Raw genomic sequence first — 20,725 nt, forward strand, 5'->3', positions numbered from 1 at the left:
TTGCAGTGGCTACATCGGGAGTAGTTGAGCCTTTTCTGTTAGACACTGGTGCGACAAAAAGTTCCATCATGCATTCGAAACTCCCTGGCGCACCTTTGTCTGGCTTAACGAACGTTTCCGTTGGATTCTCTGGCGCCCCTGTTAGTAACCCAGTCTCTAATCCTTTGCCTCTTATGATTGGACCTCGTGAGCTAACGGCTCCACTGATTCTATCTACAGGTTGTGGTGAAAATCTTTTGGGCCTGGATTTGTTGAAACGATTATATGCAACATTGTATTGTTCCCCCGAAGGAGTAGAGCTTACGTTGGGACGGAGAGTGATCTCTCCCATGTATTTGTCGGTCGATAAATTCCCACCGGAATTGAGTTCCCTCCCTGCGTCCTTATGGGCCACAGGTCCTAATGATGTGGGCCTGTTAGACATTCCACCCTATGTGATTCAATTGAAACCAAATGCGCGATTACCGCGTTTACCTCAATATCGTATTTCTCTTGAGGGCGAACGAGCGCTGTTAGCAATCGTTCATGATCTCATTGGAAAAGGTGTTGTTGAAGAAACTCGTGGAAATGTGTGTAATAGCCCTGTATTGCCAATTCTGAAACGAACTGACCCAACTAAACCTCCTGTGTATCGTTTTGTAATAGATTTAAGAGAGGTGAACAAAATAGTGGTTCCACAATTTCCTGTGGTTCCTGACATTACGGCTTTACTTACAATGATTCCGGCATCTGCCTCCTGGTTCACAGTGATCGATCTAAAGAATGCTTTCTTTAGCATCCCGATTGCAGAGGAAAGCAGAGACCTATTCGGATTCTCATTAGGTGGTCGCAGTTTTAGGCTAAAACGCGCTCCACAGGGCTACTGTGAGAGTCCGTCAATCTACAGTCAAGCACTTAAAGGTCAGCTTGATGCCTTTGTTTTACCAACGGGTGCAGCTTTGATTCAATACGTTGACGATCTTTTAGTGGCAGCTGATACAGAAGCTATTTGCAAAACGGCTACAGTATCATTGTTACATTATCTACATGACTTACACCACAAGGTATCACCTTCAAAGCTACAGTATTGTTGTCAAGAAGTAACCTATTTAGGTCACTTATTGTCAAGAGAAGGGAGAAGGTTGACCCCAGAGAGAATTGCAGCGATTACCCGAATGACTGTGCCAAAAACCCAGAGAGATGTTCGTGCCTTTTTAGGTATTACGTCCTATTGCAGACAATGGATTCCAAATTTTTCATTGTTGGCGAAACCATTGATAGCCCTTACGTGCAAGGATGTTCCATCCCCATTGCCTTGGTCTGAAGAGTGTCAGAAAAGTTTTTCTGAATTACGTGATGCGTTGTGTTCGGCTCCTGTGTTGGGCACTCCTGACTACAGTAAGCCGTTTACACTATACGTTCACGAGAGGGATGGTTGTGCGTTGAGTGTTCTGACACAACCTTTTGGTGGTAAGCAACGCCCATGTGCCTATTTTTCTTCGACTTTAGACCCAGTAGCTAGAGCCTTGCCGAGTTGTTTAAGGGCAACAGCGGCAGCTGCGGCGTCCATTCGACAGTCCGCAGGTTTAGTCATGAATAATATGCTCACGGTAATGGTTCCGCATGCAGTTGACACTCTATTGAATCGAACGAAAACTCAACATCTGACGAGCGCAAGATTGTCTGGATATGAGTTGACGTTGCTGGCCAGTCACATACGGATAAAACGATGTAATGTGTTGAATCCAGCAACATTGCTGCCGATCGACACAGAATCAAGTGGTGAAGCAGTACATGACTACTATCTCAGAACTGAAGAGGAAACTAAGGGTCGTATTGACCTAAAAGATACTCCATTGACAGATCCCGATGGTACTTTGTATGTGGATGGTTCTTGTTTCAAGTTGCCGAACGGTGATGTGACGACTGCGTATGCTGTAGTAACATTGAGAACGATTGTGGAAAGCGCAAGATTAAGTCAGAATTCGGCTCAGGCTGCCGAGTTAATTGCTTTGACGAGAGCGTGTGTGTTGTCTAAAGATAAACGGGTGAATGTGTTTACAGATAGCCAGTATGCGTTTGGTGTGGCACATAGTTTTGGACGATTGTGGAGAGAGAGAGGATTCCTTACGTCGCATGGCACGAAGATTCAACATGGTCAGCTTGTAAATGATCTTTTAGATGCACTCACATTGCCTAAACAAGTGGCCATAGTCAAATGTAGCGCACATCAGAAAGTAACAGATGATGTGGGTCGTGGAAATGCGTTTGCAGATGAAACGGCTAAAGAAACGGCTAAAGATTTGACGAACAGAATGTATGTTACGAGCTCAGTGAGATGGCCAACAGAGACTGGTATGTGTGAAGACACATTTGAAAGTGTGAAAGGAATACAGAATGAAGCCACTGAGACGGAAAGGACTAAATGGAGAGAGAGCACGGGAAGATTGGATGAGAATGGATGTTGGGTTGATTTATCAGAGAAGCAGAGATGGATGTTACCGGATGCGTATGTGCTCGCTGTTGTTACAATGGCTCATGGTATGGCACACATCAACACTAAAGGCATATGCAAGTTGTTGTCTCATGTATGGAAGAATGATGGGATTACTAAGTGTGCCGAGAGAGTGGTCAAGAATTGTATGGTGTGTTTGATGCACAATCCCGGTAAGGGCACCCCCACTCCGCCTGGCCATTTTGCCCCTCCTACATACCCTTTCGAAGTCATCCAGTTGGACTTTATCCACATGGACCGATGTAATAACTTGAAGTTTGTGTTGGTTGTGGTGTGTGCATTCTCTAGGTGGATTGAGGCCTACCCCCTTAAGGATAATACGGCTTTATCCACGGCAAAAATTTTGCTCAAAGAGTATTTTCCCCGCTACGGAATGCCTCGGGTCGTATGGTCGGACAACGGAAGTGAGTTTGTTGGGAGTGTGATGAAGAGTGTGTGTCGCGGTTTAGGGATAGTACAAAAATTCCATAGTGCAAACCATCCACAATCAGCAGGACTGGTGGAAGGTTATAATGGCACTCTAAAACTGAAATTGGCTAAAATTCAGGCAACAACTGGTTTATCATGGCCCGACGCTTTGCCTCTAGCTCTCCTGTCGACCAGGGCAACTGTACACTCTCGAGTAGGGCTCAGCCCATATGAGATTGTGTTCGGCCGTCCTGCTAATGTATGGGGAGTCCCAAGACCTAAGGAGTTTGATAGAATTGAATACCCTATGTTGATCGATTATCTCTATGATCTGACTGCTAAATTGAGTTTGATTCACCAACAGGTCTTTGAGGCTCTGCCGTCACAAACAGAGGGTCCTGGTCATCGGCTCCAACCAGGAGACTGGATCCTCGTCAGAAACTACGGACGAAAACGAAACCTTGAACCAAGATTTGTGGGCCCGTTTCAGGTTCAGCTGGCTACGAGGACGGCGGTTCGACTACACGGACGTCGGAACTGGGTACATGCTACCCACACGAAAAGAGTCCCGCTTCCTCTGCCGTCGGACACCTGGACGAGAAGAGGTCTTTCTTCATCTGAGACCGAGACTCTGCAACGTTTCGTTCCATTCAGCGAAGCTCGGCTTGTATCTGACACCGTTGTTGATTCCCCTCAAACAATTTCCTCCACGTCAACCTTGGAAAATTTGACTGTCGAACAATTGCCTGAACAATTGAACACTCCTTTGCCGTCCAATCCACTGTTTGAAGATCAGACTCGCCCTGGAAGTAGCCGATATTTTCTTCGTCCACGAACAAGCCACAAATAAAAAGATTTTTTTTGTTTATAGGTTCTACATTGCTCTGAAAACAGTGGACATTATATATTGTGTATCCTTTTCTTTTTCTTTTTTCGTACAGCCAAGAACATTATTTAGTTAGAACCTACCATCCAGGTTGACCGTAAGGCCGTGCGGGTACTTCCTTCTGTTTAGCAGCTATCGACACAAGGTTGGTTTCTATTATCAATTTCTGGGAACTCCTGGGAATTGATAACCGCTACTCAGAACGAAGTGCGTCAAGAACGTCGCGGACGGTCGTTAGGGGATGGAATCATCATTGTCTGAGCTGTCGAAAAGAGAAGAAATGTTGGCGCGAAGATCTACATTGCAGAAAATATGTCATACAAAATGGTTTTTCTCACAAGTAATCATACTGTTTCTCACCATATCTATGCTATTGGTAGGAGGAATATATTATGGGTCTCAGTTCTTATTGTCTTCTGCTACACCTACTCTTCCATCTCGTGATCTATATTTCGTTTCTACTGTCTCTCCACATTCCTTTTATCCTCTGCCTCAACACGAACAAATCAGACGTGCGGAATTCAGAAACAACTCTTTTATTCAACTCCTGCATCAGCATCAATTAGTGGTAAACACTACCAACTGTTGGGTGTGTGGATTAATGCCACATACCATGGATAAGGGTATTCCGTACTTAGTTCTGCCTTATAGTGCACAAGGGTCAGCTCGAGCATTACAAACCATGTTCCGTAGCGCACTAGATTCCTACCCCCATCGAGAACCACGCTCAGCAAACTCTGGTCCTGGCCCGTACCACAAGACTCTGGCGAGAGCTATTGCAGACTTAGATAGAGATATTTTTGACGCATCGCTCATCCCAGAGGAAGAGGTGCGAGCATATAAGGAACTAAGTGAAGCTGAGTACAGCTTATCAGTAGGTGAGAGGCAGCTTAAAAGCTCGCCACCGATATGGATTGTACCTCACCTTGGTAATTTCTGCTTGAAAGGTCTTGGTCGAAATCCGAGAGCTCAGTTTGGGGAGAGTGCTTGTACCGAGACGTATGTCTTACCGATGCTCTCTTCCCCTGTTTTCCTGCCTGCCAAGGGTACCTACTTTGTATGTTATGATCGAGCCTATACGTGGTTACCTCATGACTTTTCAGGTACCTGCTATATTGCGAATCTATTGCCTCCCACTTTCACTGTGGCCTCTGATTATCACAGAAATAGAATTGTAAGAGGTGTGGTTAGCAAAGAAGATACTTCCGGACAAGAAGCGGGAGACTTCTTTAAGGGTTTCCTACCGTTCTGGGGACCGATGGTTAATAGCAGGAACTTGAGACAGTTAACTCGTGTAGTAGAATCAACTGCCAACATAACTGCAAATGCCCTTGGTAATTTGACAGCCGAGCTCCAAGCGGATAGACTGATGACGTTGCAGAACCGTATGGTTCTAGATATCGTTCTAGCAGATAGAGGTGGGGTTTGTAAAGTCATCCATTCAAGCTGCTGCATATTCATACCTGATAACGCTCCAACGGTTTATCAAGCCATCTCTAAGTTGCACAAAATTTCGGAGTCCATACACGTGGACGAAGGAAATTGGACGCTTCTGGGATGGTTTTGGGGTCTGATATCGACTTGGGGTTGGAAGATTCTGATGATCATAGGGATTGTTGTGACATTTCTGTTCTCATGTTGTCTTTGTGTGCAATGTGGTCCTGCCTTATGTGGCCTTTGTGCTACGACGTGTATAAGACAGCCCGTTGTCACCAAGGAGGCATTGAAGGATAGAATAATGTATCAGCAACATCTGAATGATCTGATGAGTATCGAAATCGATTATGATTCCGACTAGTGCTTGCCTACATGAGGGCAAAAGGACCGTCTGAGGTTCCGTAAAAATTATTACGATGTTCTGGGCATTGCCGAATATGGACGAGTTTGGTATCTACGAACCGCAAATGACGAGTTCGGCAAGTGTGCGAATTTTCGCTACACTACCTGCCAGGGTTCGTCTAGTATTACGTGTTCTTCATCTGAACCCTCGGGTTCCATTTTAGATACGGCATCCATTTTGTTTCTTGCCCTCACGTAGTCAGCGAGCAGGTAACTGTTCGCCCCTTGACCCTCTAGTTCCCAAGCCTTGCGGAAGACGCATATTCCTTTCATGCGTCTTTATGGCCGGAGGAATGACACAGCAAAGGCAAATGGCTCAGCTTGAGGGTAATCTGGTCGTGCCGGCTTATTGTGACAGCCTTGCAGGCGATGGGATCCAACTCTTTGATCCTACGATCATGCTTCCGATATTACCCCCACACTCTTTTCTCTACATGTGTCTGATTTCCTCGCTGGCTGCTCTTGTCTCTTCTTCTTTGTCATTTACAACTCTAATGGGTGTGCCTAATGGTGGGAAGATGTACTTTTACAGTTGGGAACCGGCATGGCTATTTGTAATGATGTTCCGGGATTCTGAACACATGAAAGCGACCTCTTTGAAGTTTATTGTGGGAACTGGATTGTAATCTTTGGTCCACATGTTATGCAATGGCAACATTCTGTATAAAAGAGAGCGACCTACAAACCCAATTTGAAGCAGACTCTCAGAACCTACACACTGTTGTACTTCTTGTGACTTTTGCCTCCCTGCAGTAATAAACGCTGATCTTTGACGCCGAAGGAAGTATCCCGTGTCTCTGTAATTTGTGCGCCGAAACAGGTATCCCATGAAGGTTATAGGTGTTGTTCCCTGGCACCGCTGGTACTGTTAAAAGTCCAGTCCTTCACACCTGTGAATTTATATGTTTATTTTTTAATACCTATAGACCCATGTCATGCCAATAAACAGCGCGCAAGTAAGGAAAATAGTGAAGGAGCCCATTATCATATTCAAATCACAGTGACGTCACATGTAGTGACATCACAAGAAGTGATGTCAGGCCCTTATACTAATTTTCACGTGAAAGGTTGACGGCCTGTTTTAAAAACACAAAACAAGAAACATAAAATAATGTAAAAATACGTTTTTGGTTTCAGTTTTTATACATCATGTATTTTTCCCACTATTAGTTTGTAACTAAACTCGGAAATGACTGAAAGTGTAAATATTTTTAAACAGAAATGTGAAACTTGGAAATTACATTTTTAAACAGTTTTCAGAGTATAAATAAAATGTGCTTTTAATTTGCGTTTGTTTCCTGATGTTATTCTTTATCCAGCCCCTAAGCCCCAATGTGTTTCACATTTACAGTGTATTAATCAAAAGAAGGGCTAATTTTGTCAAGTTCTCTGTTCCTCTCTTGCGCCACTCACACAAACACTCAGAGGTCTGTGTCTGCAGAGCTGGGGCACAAAGTAACAATTATCAGTCGCAGGCTAAGGAGCTAGATGGAACTGAGTCAAGTTTCTAGATAATAGTGGGGGGACCCCTTCAAACTGTGGCTACCCCCGACTTGTGCCGTGCTGATAAAGCAATAGTGAATTTGACTAATTTATGTTGAATTGAAATGAGAGAAAGAGAAGAAGAGAGTGAGGTGCAGGATATATTAAAGAAAATGAAAAAAGAGACACAAGACTTTACCCTTTTCTGTGTACAAGCTGTGCTGTGCGTTGTGAACAGGTTGTCACCCCCTTTGTATGTAAATGAGCTTCTGTGACCAGACACCCCAGGCTCCCATCTCTTCTAGCGCGGATGATAATGTGAGCCCTGTAAGGTAATCATAAACTAGGGCTATATTGAGAAATAATCGGCTTCCAGGTCTCCCAGCTGTGGATATGTAGTTCTTTTATTAGTTTTTTTTAATTTACTTTAATTTGCAGCAATTCTCAAGGTTACTTTTTTCTCAGTATATCGCTTTATCGCTCTTTGCGCTTCATCAGTTAAACGTGAGGTTTGATGTAGGATTTGTTATCAGTTTCTCTAGACCATGTCCCAATCCCTTTGTCCTCGATTTGTCAGCATGTGTTTTGTCCACACACTGGTCTAGGATGGGCCTTCTCAAGGTTGAAAGCGCGGTAATAGGAATAATAAATCAGACATATTTGAAATTGTATGTAAACAAATGCGTGCCTTTCAGTTATCAGGCACCACCAGACACATCTACACATGTAATTGAGCACCAGACTAAAGTGACTCCTCCCTATATGTGAGGGGGGAGAAGTTGTGACGTCCTGTGTCATGATATCTTGGAATGTGGGGATGGTTGCTAGGCCGTGAGCTGGAATAGAGACATTTGTCCGTTGGTCTTAGCTTGATGATGGATGGGGTCTCTGCATCTGTGATACTTAAATCAATCAATCAATCAATCAATCAATCAATCAGTGACACTTATAAAGCGCGCTACATACCCGTAGGGTCTCAAGGCGCTGGGGGGGGGGGGGGTGCCGCTACTGCTCGAACAGCCAGGTCTTCAGCTTCTTCCTGAAGGAGAGGTGGTCTTGGGTCAGGCGCAGGTCGGGAGGGAGGGAGTTCCAGGTCTTGGCGGCCAGGTAGGAGAAGGACCTTCCTCCTGTAGTCGTTTTTCGGATGCGGGGGACGGCGGCGAGGGCGTGGTTGGCTGATCGGAGGTGGCGTTTGGGAGCGTAGAAGTTGACTCGGCTGTTGAGGTAGCTCGGGCCTTGGTCGTGTAGGGCTTTGTGTGCGTGGGTGAGGAGGCGGAAGGTGATTCTTTTGTTGACGGGGAGCCAGTGAAGGTCTCTCAGATGTCTGGAGATGTGGCTGGTTCGCGGGATGTCGAGGATGAGTCTGGCTGAGGCGTTCTGGGTCCGCTGGAGTCTCTTCTGGAGCTTGGCGGTGGTACCGGCATAGAGGGCGTTGCCGTAGTCCAGTCGGCTGGTGACGAGGGCCTGGGTGACGGTCTTCCTGGTCTCGGTGGGGATCCACCAGAAGATCTTCCGTAGCATGCGTAGGATGTTGAAGCACGCCGAGGAGACGTTGTTGACTTGCCTGGTCATGGAGAGGGAGGGGTCCAGGATGAAGCCCAGGTTGCGTGCATGGTCTGTCGGTTTGGGTGCGGTGCCCAGGGCGGGAGGCCACCAGGAGTCGTCCCAGGCCTTTCTTGACCCCCACCGTATGATCTACTCTGATTTCTGGAGGGACACACTTCCACAGACGACCATGTTAAATCTAGCTTCGCACAACCCACTGAGCATTCCTGCAGGTGTGGTACTTGATAGCAAAGGTTTATTGTCAGCGTTATTTACAGCAGATAATACAACAATCACAATTCTTGTTTTTTTAAAACGACTTAAGCTCAGTTCATACAAATACTACACTTTGCACATAATCCATGATCTGACGTAAAATGCTAGTGCAAATAGATGACGTATATCACTTTTAAAACCAATCAATTAGATAGAGCGGTCATTAGATCTTACAAAGCGTACCAGCTAACAAGCACGTACATAGGTGCGGATACCGGCATCTCCGTCTGCTTGTTGCCTACTCAGAGCAAGTAAACCCCTAGCAAGCCTGACAGCTGTCTTATAAACACCAGAAATAAAAGAAGAGCACAAGCCTGCTGCGCAGACGTTACCTAGTGTGTTAAAAAAACAAGGATTGTCCAAATAGTTTGTTTTGTTGATAGCCGGGTGGAAATTAAACCCTCAGATATGGGCCAATAGACGGCCAACACCTAAGCGAACATTTTATAAAGTGCAGGTGTAAGTAGAAATGTGCAACAATACCTCTGGATGCTCTGTCCAGTCCATAAGGTTCTCCAGTGCCTTTCATGTTGGAGTCGAGCTACGCCCCAGTTTATGAGGGCAAATATATCAAAGGACGACCACAGCCCCAGAGACAAATGGAAAATGGCAAAACCATCACTACAGTTGGTTTATGGTTTGAACCCACTTCCTTCGCTGCTGTCTATAGCAGGTCTGCAAATACGAAGCAACTGCCTGGCAAATCTCTATACGATCAGTTCTATAACATAAGAAAAGTGCTGCACTGCAGCATCTCAGATTACGTTTTAGAAAAAAAGTGAACATAGGTAGTACCTTTGGATTTTAAGCGACATATCACACAGCAGCATAAAATGCATAAATGACTCAGGGCCCAATTATGTACGGGGACATGTGTCAGCTTCGCCTCCAGGGGCTTTACCCATGATTTAGTTAAGGTCCGCACCTGAAGAGTTCCTAATCTGAACATGAGATATAAAGCCATTTTCTCAGCAGGGAACAACAAGTCCATGAACTGCTCCAGGCACGGTTCACATTTTACTGTCTGGTAATTAGTCGGAAGGATGCCTTTCCTTGCTTCTTGCTGGCGCCACATGAATGCACAATATTTCTTTTTAGCCAGTTATAGTGTTGCCTTATTCATCAGTTCCAGATGATTCTATTTCTCTACTCAACTAGTGTATGTTAGAATGTTCTCAGCGCGCTTGAACCGGCGTAAATTATTGTAATCCTGCATCATCGCAGGTCCTGCGGGACCATTCTATATGATGCAAAGGATAGATTTGACCACACTCGCATCCATTATCGTATGGGGTGAGATCCTCCAGTGAACCCCAGATCAGCTCTTAATACTGTGAGTGGGGTTCCAGGACCCAGGTTTACTACATGTTACAAAATGATGTTTCCCAGTTTAAGAAGAGCCTGAACTTTCGTAAAATCCCACCGTTCAGCACCATAAGCGCAGGCCACACGTGCATTTGTCTTGAATGCATCAGTGCTAGTTTTATTGGTCTCTTGCTGCTTGAGTTAGCAAAATGTAGAATAGTGGCGTCAAGTTTGTTTCCGCCTTTGCCACATGAGCTTTCCAATATAAATGGTCATCCATTCGTATGCTGAGGTAGTCATGTTTTAAGTCGCTTAGTTGGTTTACCATTAATCCTGAATGTCAACAATACCTTTGATTTAGGAATATTTATCATATATTTTCCTCTTTATTGATTATTAACTTCTGTACCTTACAGAATAGCTCGAAGCCTTCCAAAAGTTGATGCATTGATTTTTCAGTACGCGCTAATATTACTGCATCATCTGCAACCAGCGGGATCGGAATATTTTCCTTCTCCAATACCGGAACATCAAGACGAAGATTCCCGAGAGAATCAGTTCCATTGATGTGAATGTTGAATAAAGCTGGGGCAAGTACGCAACCCTGCCCAACGCCAATGTTTATTTCAAACTTCTCTGTGCATTCTCCTTTAACCCTAAATCTTACTCTGGAATGATTGCCACGGGCAGATCATTTCGGGTACTCAAATAGTTGCTTGGGAACCTCCTTCCTCCAAAAGACTCCGAAGGACGGAGCGGAGACAGAATAGAATGCTGTTTTTAGGTCTCTGAAGACCAAGTAGAGAGGGGAGTTTCCAAGGACACAAACTTCATACAGATGATGTACAATATCAAAGCCTTGTCGATTCTACTTTGGCCTTTTCAGGATCCAGCCTAAGGGTTAGAGAGAATATTGTTTTCCTCTGTCCAGGTCTCCAGTCGGGACTGTAAGAGTTTCCCAAAGATTTTTCCAATGTTGCCTAATTGGGAAATTAGCCGATAGTTGGAGGGGTCATCTCTCCCCCCTTTCTTGTGAATCACCACAGTTATGGAAGACTTCCATGATTTTGGACCCACATCAAGAGTCATTGCGGTGGAAAATAATGCTGTTAAAGACCCTGAAGCACTGAACGTCTGAACTGGCCATCCCTCCTCTCCTCTGAATCCATGCAATGACGGTTAGTGAAGGTGTGGAGGAGGGAAGCCCATGTTACCGCACAGTATATCTCAGTCACAGGAACACCCCTGACGAGTGCTGATGCAGAGGACTTTGGGGGCATATTAGCAAGGGAGATATCGCCGCTTTAGCTGGACTTTTTCCCGCTAAAGCGGCGATATTTTTATCGCCCTATTAGCAAGCTGTCGCTAACAGCAGTTAGTGACAGCTAATAGGCGATAGCTACAGGTTTGGGGCCCGCTTTGCATGTCAGCGATATTTTTCGCTAATGACATGCAAAGCGGGTGTACCCAAACTGTTAGCGATTGAAAACAGTCGCTAGCACAGCTATCGCCTATTATCAAGGCAGGCGAAGCGATAAAAATAATTGTGCTAACCGCGATTATCGCTAGAATCCAACGCCTGCTAAAAAGTTGACTTACCTGTATGGTCAATGGGGGGGTGGATTATCACATTATGCACCCATTGGCGTTAATGCAAGAATATCGCTGGATTTCCAGCGATATTCTTGCATTGAGTCGCTATCGCCGGATATTTTATTGCATTGGAGATAACCGTTGCTAACAGCACGTTATCTCTGCAATAATATCCGGCGATAGCAAGCGGTAAAAAAAAGAATGCACTAAGCGCATTTAGCTATAAATATTGTTACTCCTTGATAATATGCCCCTCTGTTCTGGAGGACTGAGCATGGATTCCCTTAGTCAGTTCCTTTGTGATGCAAAAGATGATGCAATGAGATGAGGTCCTCTTCTGGGTAGAGGTGCCCTTCTTGCAGCCTCTACAGTCCGCACCTAGGGTCAATATAAAAATAGACTTCCTTTTGGGGCTCTTACTGTTATGATCTTGCCTCCTCTGGGGGTAGAAGGTGGGAAGGGTGACAGATCACCTCAGAAGGAAAGAGGTCACCACCTTGGGAAGGAGAGGCGATGTAGTTCTGAGGAATAATTCCTCCAGGAAGAAGCATGTGAAGGGCGACCGCATGCTCAGTGCCTGTAACTCACTGATGCGCCGCAACGAAGTGATGCTATAAAGAGAACAAAGGTATGCCCAAACTGCTAGAGCAGGAACTTGGGGGAACAGCAGATAACAAGAAGAATCAAGAATCCTTCACTGTACACTAAAGATGTGAACATCTGCTCATGTGAATAAAGAAGTGAGGGGTCTATCGAGACAAAGTGAAGACGTTTGACTCCACTCCTCGAGTTACTTCCAGGCACTATAGACACTCCATTTCGTTCTATGGTTTGTAAACTGTCTTAGTTCATAATAAGTCTACAGCGAAGCATTGTTGTTTGTTGTATATCATCAAAACAATAGCAATAAAAAACGGTATACAGGATCAGTGACCATAGCTGATATTTGTGGAAGGGCTCAGAAATGTGAAAACAAGTCCATTGGCGCATACGAAAGGGAATAGGTGCAAAGATATGTGCCAGTCCCTTCAAAAATCTGACTATGATTAGAGATTGCATGAGGCATGCTGGACAGGGCAGCAATGAATCCTTCGTCTACTGCACAACTCTGCAGGACCAGCGACAGAGCACATGGAAACCTTCTGAAAGGAGAGCCTTCGAAGGGTCCACGATATGATTAACACGTCAGACGATGTATGAGTTTTACCTTCCAGAATACACTGACTAGGTGGAGGGGCAACACGCTGATAACATTACATCAACCACCTCCATTGGGAGCTGGAAGGAGCTCTGATGCCCCTTTCAATCTGCAGACTTGAAGGTGGAGGCTCTGCAGGGGCACGTGAGGGTCTCGCCCCTCTCAGTCTCCAGACATGAAGGTGGAGGCTCTGGAGTTAGGTGCGTATCCTGCCCCTCTTGATCTCAAAAGACTTTCCAATCTGCCTATCAGAGTGGACCTTGAGAAAGAAGGTCCACTCTGAGAGGCAGATGTAGAGGGTGGCACAAAGAGAGGTGCAGATGGTCCACATACACAGCCTTTTGACCAGTCATGGATGGTAAGAATTGCTTTGCACCAGTCATGGTGAATGTTCCTGTCAACTGGAGGAATTAAGGATATAGGAAGAAAGGTGTAGTGAAGTGGAAAACTCTACCTCAACCGAAATGTGTCCCCCAACATTTCCCATAGTGTAAACTGGAGGGTACAGAATTGTGGACAATGGACGTTATCACAAGTTGCACATCGGTCAACCTGAGGGCTAACACGTTCTTCACCAGATTCCAAAAGGAGATGTTGCTCGTGGTTGGCAAGATGAAGCCAACTCAGGCTGAGAGCTGACCAGATGGTTGGCACCTAGCCACGTACCGTGCTGGTGCAAGTAGAACCCAGAGACTGGCACTTTTGTGCCGGAAAAACTTCACTTTTTTGATGTGCATATTTCTAAGGCCTTATAAATATGTGCCCCTTCCACGCAGAACACTGCATGCAACGTGTGTTCTGTGGGTGTTCCCACACAACACTCCTGGAACCTGACACATTCTCAGATTTACAAAAGATTGTGAACCTGGGAATATGTCAGAGTCTAACGCCACCCCAGGGGTGGCATCAGGGAGGCACAACAAGGAGATTTATTTGTATGTCTCCCTGTGCTTTCCTTATTCTATTTTTGCTGCACTCTGCAGCACACATAGATAAAGGAAATCGCCTCTTATGATTGACTTTGTGCAGGAAGGTCTCCCTTCCTGCACAAAATCAATCAACCCTGCAACGCAGGCACCCTTGCATTGCACCATGGAGAAAGGCTGCCTGTATTGGCGCATGGCAGCCCACTGTGCGCCTGCGCTGGGGAAAAGGACAGGAATGCGCTGTATCACATACATACAGCACCTTCCTGCCCTTTTGTTCTGACGTAGAGCAGTGCAGCATGATTCCTTGTGGTGCTGCTCTACCCAAGACCTCATAAATGAGGCCCAGAGTCTGGGCTTCCCGATTGAGGAGGAGAGACCTGCAGCAGGACGGCGTTGGATCGAATGAATCCAGTCCAGAGTGAACTAGAAAAAGAAGAGATCACATTCTTTGGCCACATCTACACCGACACAAGATGTTTGGACGAAAGAGCCAGACCACCCGTAGGATCATGCGACCACCATGAGCCAGATCACCTGTAGGATCATGAGACCACCATGAGCCAGAACACCCGTAGGATCATGAGACCACCATGAGCCAGACCACCCGTAGGATCATGAGACCACCAAGAGCCAGACCACCCATAGGATCATGAGACCACCATGAGCCAGACCACCTGTAGGATCATGAGACCACCATGAGCCAGAACACCCGTAGGATCATGAGACCACCATGAGCCAGACCACCCGTAGGAGCATGAGACCACCATGAGCCAGACCACCCGTAGGAGCATGAGACCACCATGAGCCAGACCACCCTAGGATCATGAGACCACCAAGAGCCAGACCACCCGTAGGATCATGAGACCACCATGAGCCAGACCACCCGTAGTATCATGAGACCACCACGAGCCAGACCACCCGTAGGATCCCGAGACCACCATGAGCCAGACCACCCGTAGGATCATGAGACCATCATGAGCCAGACCACCCGTAGGATCATGAGACCATCATGAGCCAGACCACCCGTAGGATCATGAGACCACCATGAGCCAGACCACCCGTAGGATCATGAGACCACCATGAGCCAGACCTCCCGTAGGATCATGAGACCACCATGAGCCAGACCACCCGTAGGATCATGCGACCACCAAGAGCCATACCACCCTAGGATCATGAGACCACCAAGAGCCAGACCACCCGTAGGATCATGAGACCACCATCAGCCAGACCACCGGTAGGATCATGAGACCACCATGAGCCAGACCACCCTAGGATCATGAGACAACCATCAGCCAGACCACCGGTAGGATCATGAGACCACCATGAGCCAGACCACGCATAGGATCATGAGACCACCATGAGCCAGACCACACGTAGGATCATGAGACCACCACGAGCCAGACCCCCCGTAGGATCATGAGACCACCATGAGCCAGACCACCCGTAGGATCATGAGACCACCATGAGCCAGACCACTCATAGGATCACCATGAGCCAGACCACCCGTAGGATCATGAGACCACCATGAGCCAGACCACCCATAGGATCATGAGACCACCATGAGCCAGACCACCAGTAGGATCATGAAACCACCATGAACCAGACCACCCGTAGGATCATGAGACCACCATGAGCCAGACCACCCGTAGGATCATGAGACCACCATGAGCCAGACCACCCGAAGGATCATGAGACCACCAAGAGCCAGACCACCCGTAGGATCATGAGACCACCATGAGCCAGACCACCCGAAGGATCATGGGACCACCAAGAGCCAGACCACCCATAGGATCATGAGACCACCATGAGCCAGACCACCCGTAGGATCATGAGACCACCACGAGCCAGACCACCCATAGGATCATGAGACCACCATGAGCCAGACCACCCGTAGGATCATGAGACCACCACGAGCCAGACCACCCATAGGATCATGAGACCACCATGAGCCAGACCACCTGAAGGATCATGAGACCACCAAGAGCCAGACCACCCGTAGGATCATGAGACCACCATGAGCCAGACCACCCGTAGGATCATGAGACCACCACGAGCCAGACCACCCATAGGATCATGAGACCACCACGAGCCAGACCACCCGTAGGATCATGAGACCACCATGAGCCAGACCACCCGTAGGAGCATGAGACCACCATGAGCCAGACCACCCGTAGGATCATGAGACCGCCATGAGCCAGACCACCCGTATGATCATGAGACCGCCATGAGCCAGACCACCCGTAGGATCATGAGACCACCATGAGCCAGACCACCCGTAGGATCATGAGACCACCATGACCCAGACCACACGTAGGAGCATGAGACCACCATGAGCTAGACCACCTGTAGGATCATGAGACCGCCATGAGCCAGACCACCTGTAGGATCATGAGACCGCCATGTGCCAGACCACCCGTAGGATCATGAGACCACCATGACCCAGACCACCCGTAGGAGCATGAGACCACCATGAGCCTGACCACCTGTAGGATCATGAGACCGCCATGAGCCAGACCACCTGTAGGATCATGAGACCGCCATGAGCCAGACCACCCGTAGGATCATGAGACCACTATGAGCTAGACCACCTGTAGGATCATGAGACCACCATGAGCCAGACCACCCGTAGGATCATGAGACCACCATGAACCAGACCACCCGAAGGATCATGAGACCACCATGAGCCAGACCACCCGTAGGATCATGAGACCACCATGAGCCAGGCCACCCCTAGGATCATGAGACCATCATGAGCCAGACCACCCGTAGGATCATGAGACCACCATGAGCCAGACCACCCCTAGGATCATGAGACCACCATGAGCCAGACCACCCGTAGGATCATGAGACCACCATGACCCAGACCACACGTAGGAGCATGAGACCACCATGAGCCAGACCACCCATAGGAGCATGAGACCACCATGAGCCAGACCACCTGTAGGATCATGAGACCGCCATGAGCCAGACCACCTGTAGGATCATGAGACCGCCATGAGCCAGACCACCCGTAGGATCATGAGACCACTATGAGCTAGACCACCTGTAGGATCATGAGACCACCATGAGCCAGACCACCCGTAGGATCATGAGACCACCATGAACCAGACCACCGGAAGGATCATGAGACCACCATGAGCCAGACCACCCGTAGGATCATGAGACCACCATGAGCCAGGCCACCCCTAGGATCATGAGACCATCATGAGCCAGACCACCCGTATGATCATGAGACCACCATGAGCCAGACCACCCGTAGGATCATGAGACCACCATGAGCCAGACCACCCATAGGATCATGAGACCACCATGAGACAGACCACCCGCAGGATCATGAGACCCCCATGAGCCAGACCAGAGGAATCCACCCGTAGGATCCTGAGACCGCCATGAGCCAGGCCAGAGGAATCCACCCATAGGATCATGGGATCACCATGAGCCAGACCACCCGTAGGATCATGAGACCACCATGAGCCAGACCACCCGTAGGATCATGGGCCAGACCACCCGTAGGATCATGAGACCACCATGAGCCAGACCACCCGTGGATCATGAGACCACCATGAGCCAGACCACCCGTAGGATCATGAGACCACCATGAGCCAGACCACCCGTAGGATCATGAGACCACCATGAGCCAGACCACCCGTAGGATCATGAGACCACCATGAGCCATTCCACACGTAGGATCATGAGACCACCATGAGCCAGACCACCCATGGATCATGAGACCACCATGAGCCAGACCACCCGTAGGATCATGAGACCACCATGAGCCAGACCACCCGTAGGATCATGAGACCACCATGAGCCATACCACCCATAGGATCATGAGACCACCATGAGCCAGACCACCCGTAGGATCATGAGACCACCATGAGCCAGACCACCCGTAGGATCATGAGACCACCATGAGCCAGACCACCCATAGGATCATGAAACCACCATGAGCCAGACCACCCATAGGAGCATGAGACCACCATGAGCCAGACCACCTGTAGGATCATGAGACCACCATGAGCCAGACCACACGTAGGATCATGAGACCACCACGAGCCAGACCCCCCGTAGGATCATGAGACCACCATGAGCCAGACCACCCGTAGGATCATGAGACCACCATGAGCCAGACCACTCGTAGGATCACCATGAGCCAGACCACCCGTAGGATCATCAGACCACCATGAGCCAGACCACCCATAGGATCATGAGACCACCATGAGCCAGACCACCAGTAGGATCATGAAACCACCATGAACCAGACCACCCGTAGGATCATGAGACCACCATGAGCCAGACCACCCGTAGGATCATGAGACCACCATGAGCCAGACCACCCGAAGGATCATGAGACCACCAAGAGCCAGACCACCCGTAGGATCATGAGACCACCATGAGCCAGACCACCCGAAGGATCATGGGACCACCAAGAGCCAGACCACCCATAGGATCATGAGACCACCATGAGCCAGACCACCCGTAGGATCATGAGACCACCACGAGCCAGACCACCCATAGGATCATGAGACCACCATGAGCCAGACCACCCGTAGGATCATGAGACCACCACGAGCCAGACCACCCATAGGATCATGAGACCACCATGAGCCAGACCACCCGAAGGATCATGAGACCACCAAGAGCCAGACCACCCGTAGGATCATGAGACCACCATGAGCCAGACCACCCGTAGGATCATGAGACCACCACGAGCCAGACCACCCATAGGATCATGAGACCACCATGAGCCAGACCACCCGTAGGATCATGAGACCACCATGAGCCAGACCACCCGTAGGAGCATGAGACCACCATGAGCCAGACCACCCGTAGGATCATGAGACCGCCATGAGCCAGACCACCCGTATGATCATGAGACCGCCATGAGCCAGACCACCCGTAGGATCATGAGACCACCATGAGCCAGACCACCCCTAGGATCATGAGACCACCATGAGCCAGACCACCCGTAGGATCATGAGACCACCATGACCCAGACCACACGTAGGAGCATGAGACCACCATGAGCTAGACCACCTGTAGGATCATGAGACCGCCATGAGCCAGACCACCTGTAGGATCATGAGACCGCCATGAGCCAGACCACCCGTAGGATCATGAGACCACCATGACCCAGACCACCCGTAGGAGCATGAGACCACCATGAGCCAGACCACCTGTAGGATCATGAGACCGCCATGAGCCAGACCACCTGTAGGATCATGAGACCGCCATGAGCCAGACCACCCGTAGGATCATGAGACCACCATGACCCAGACCACCCGTAGGATCATGAGACCACCATGATCCAGACCACCCGTAGGATCATGAGACCACCATGAGCCAGACCACCCGTAGGATCATGAGACCACCATGAGCCAGACCACCCGTAGGATCATGAGACCACCATGAGCCAGACCACCCGTAGGATCATGAGACCACCATGACCCAGACCACCCATAGGATCATGAGACCACCATGATCCAGACCACCCGTAGGATCATGAGACCACCATGAGCCAGACCACCCGTAGGAGCATGAGACCACCATGAGCCAGATCACCCGTAGGATCATGAGACCACCATGAGTCAGACCACCCCTAGGATCATGGGACCACCATGAGCCAGACCACCCGTAGGATCATGAGACCACCATGAGCCAGGCCACCCGTAGGATCATGAGACCACCATGAGCCAGACCACCCGTAGGAGCATGAGACCACCATGAGCCAGATCACCCGTAGGATCATGAGACCACCATGAGTCAGAGCACCCCTAGGATCATGAGACCACCATGAGCCAGACCACCCGTAGGATCATGAGACCACCATGAGCCAGGCCACACGCTGGATCATGAGACCACCATGAGCCAAACCACCCATAGGATCATGAGACCACCATGAGACAGACCACCCGCAGGATCATGAGACCCCCATGAGCCAGACCAGAGGAATCCACCCGTAGGATCCTGAGACCGCCATGAGCCAGGCCAGAGGAATCCACCCATAGGATCATGGGATCACCATGAGCCAGACCACCCGTAGGATCATGAGACCACCATGAGCCAGACCACCCGTAGGATCATGGGCCAGACCACCCGTAGGATCATGAGACCACCATGAGCCAGACCACCCGTGGATCATGAGACCACCATGAGCCAGACCACCCGAAGGATCATGAGACCACCATGAGCCAGACCACCCGTAGGATCATGAGACCACCATGAGCCAGACCACCCGTAGGATCATGAGACCACCATGAGCCATTCCACACGTAGGATCATGAGACCACCATGAGCCAGACCACCCATGGATCATGAGACCACCATGAGCCAGACCACCTGTAGGATCATGAGACCACCATGAGCCAGACCACCCGTAGGATCATGAGACCACCATGAGCCAGACCACCCGTAGGATCATGAGACCACCATGAGCCATACCACCCATAGGATCATGAGACCACCATGAGCCAGACCACCCGTAGGATCATGAGACCACCATGAGCCAGACCACCCGTAGGATCATGAGACCACCATGAGCCAGACCACCCATAGGATCATGAAACCACCATGAGCCAGACCACCCATAGGATCATGAGACCACCATGAGCCAGACCACCTGTAGGATCATGAGACCACCATGAGCCAGAGCACCCGTAGGATCATGAGACCACCATGAGCCATACCACCCATAGGATCATGAGACCACCATGAGCCTGACTACCCGTAGGATCATGAGACCACCATGAGCCAGGCCACCCGTAGGATCA

Source organism: Lissotriton helveticus, assembly GCF_964261635.1.
Source record: "Lissotriton helveticus chromosome 1_1 unlocalized genomic scaffold, aLisHel1.1 SUPER_1_unloc_1, whole genome shotgun sequence".
In the NCBI taxonomy this organism is placed as follows: domain Eukaryota; kingdom Metazoa; phylum Chordata; class Amphibia; order Caudata; family Salamandridae; genus Lissotriton; species Lissotriton helveticus.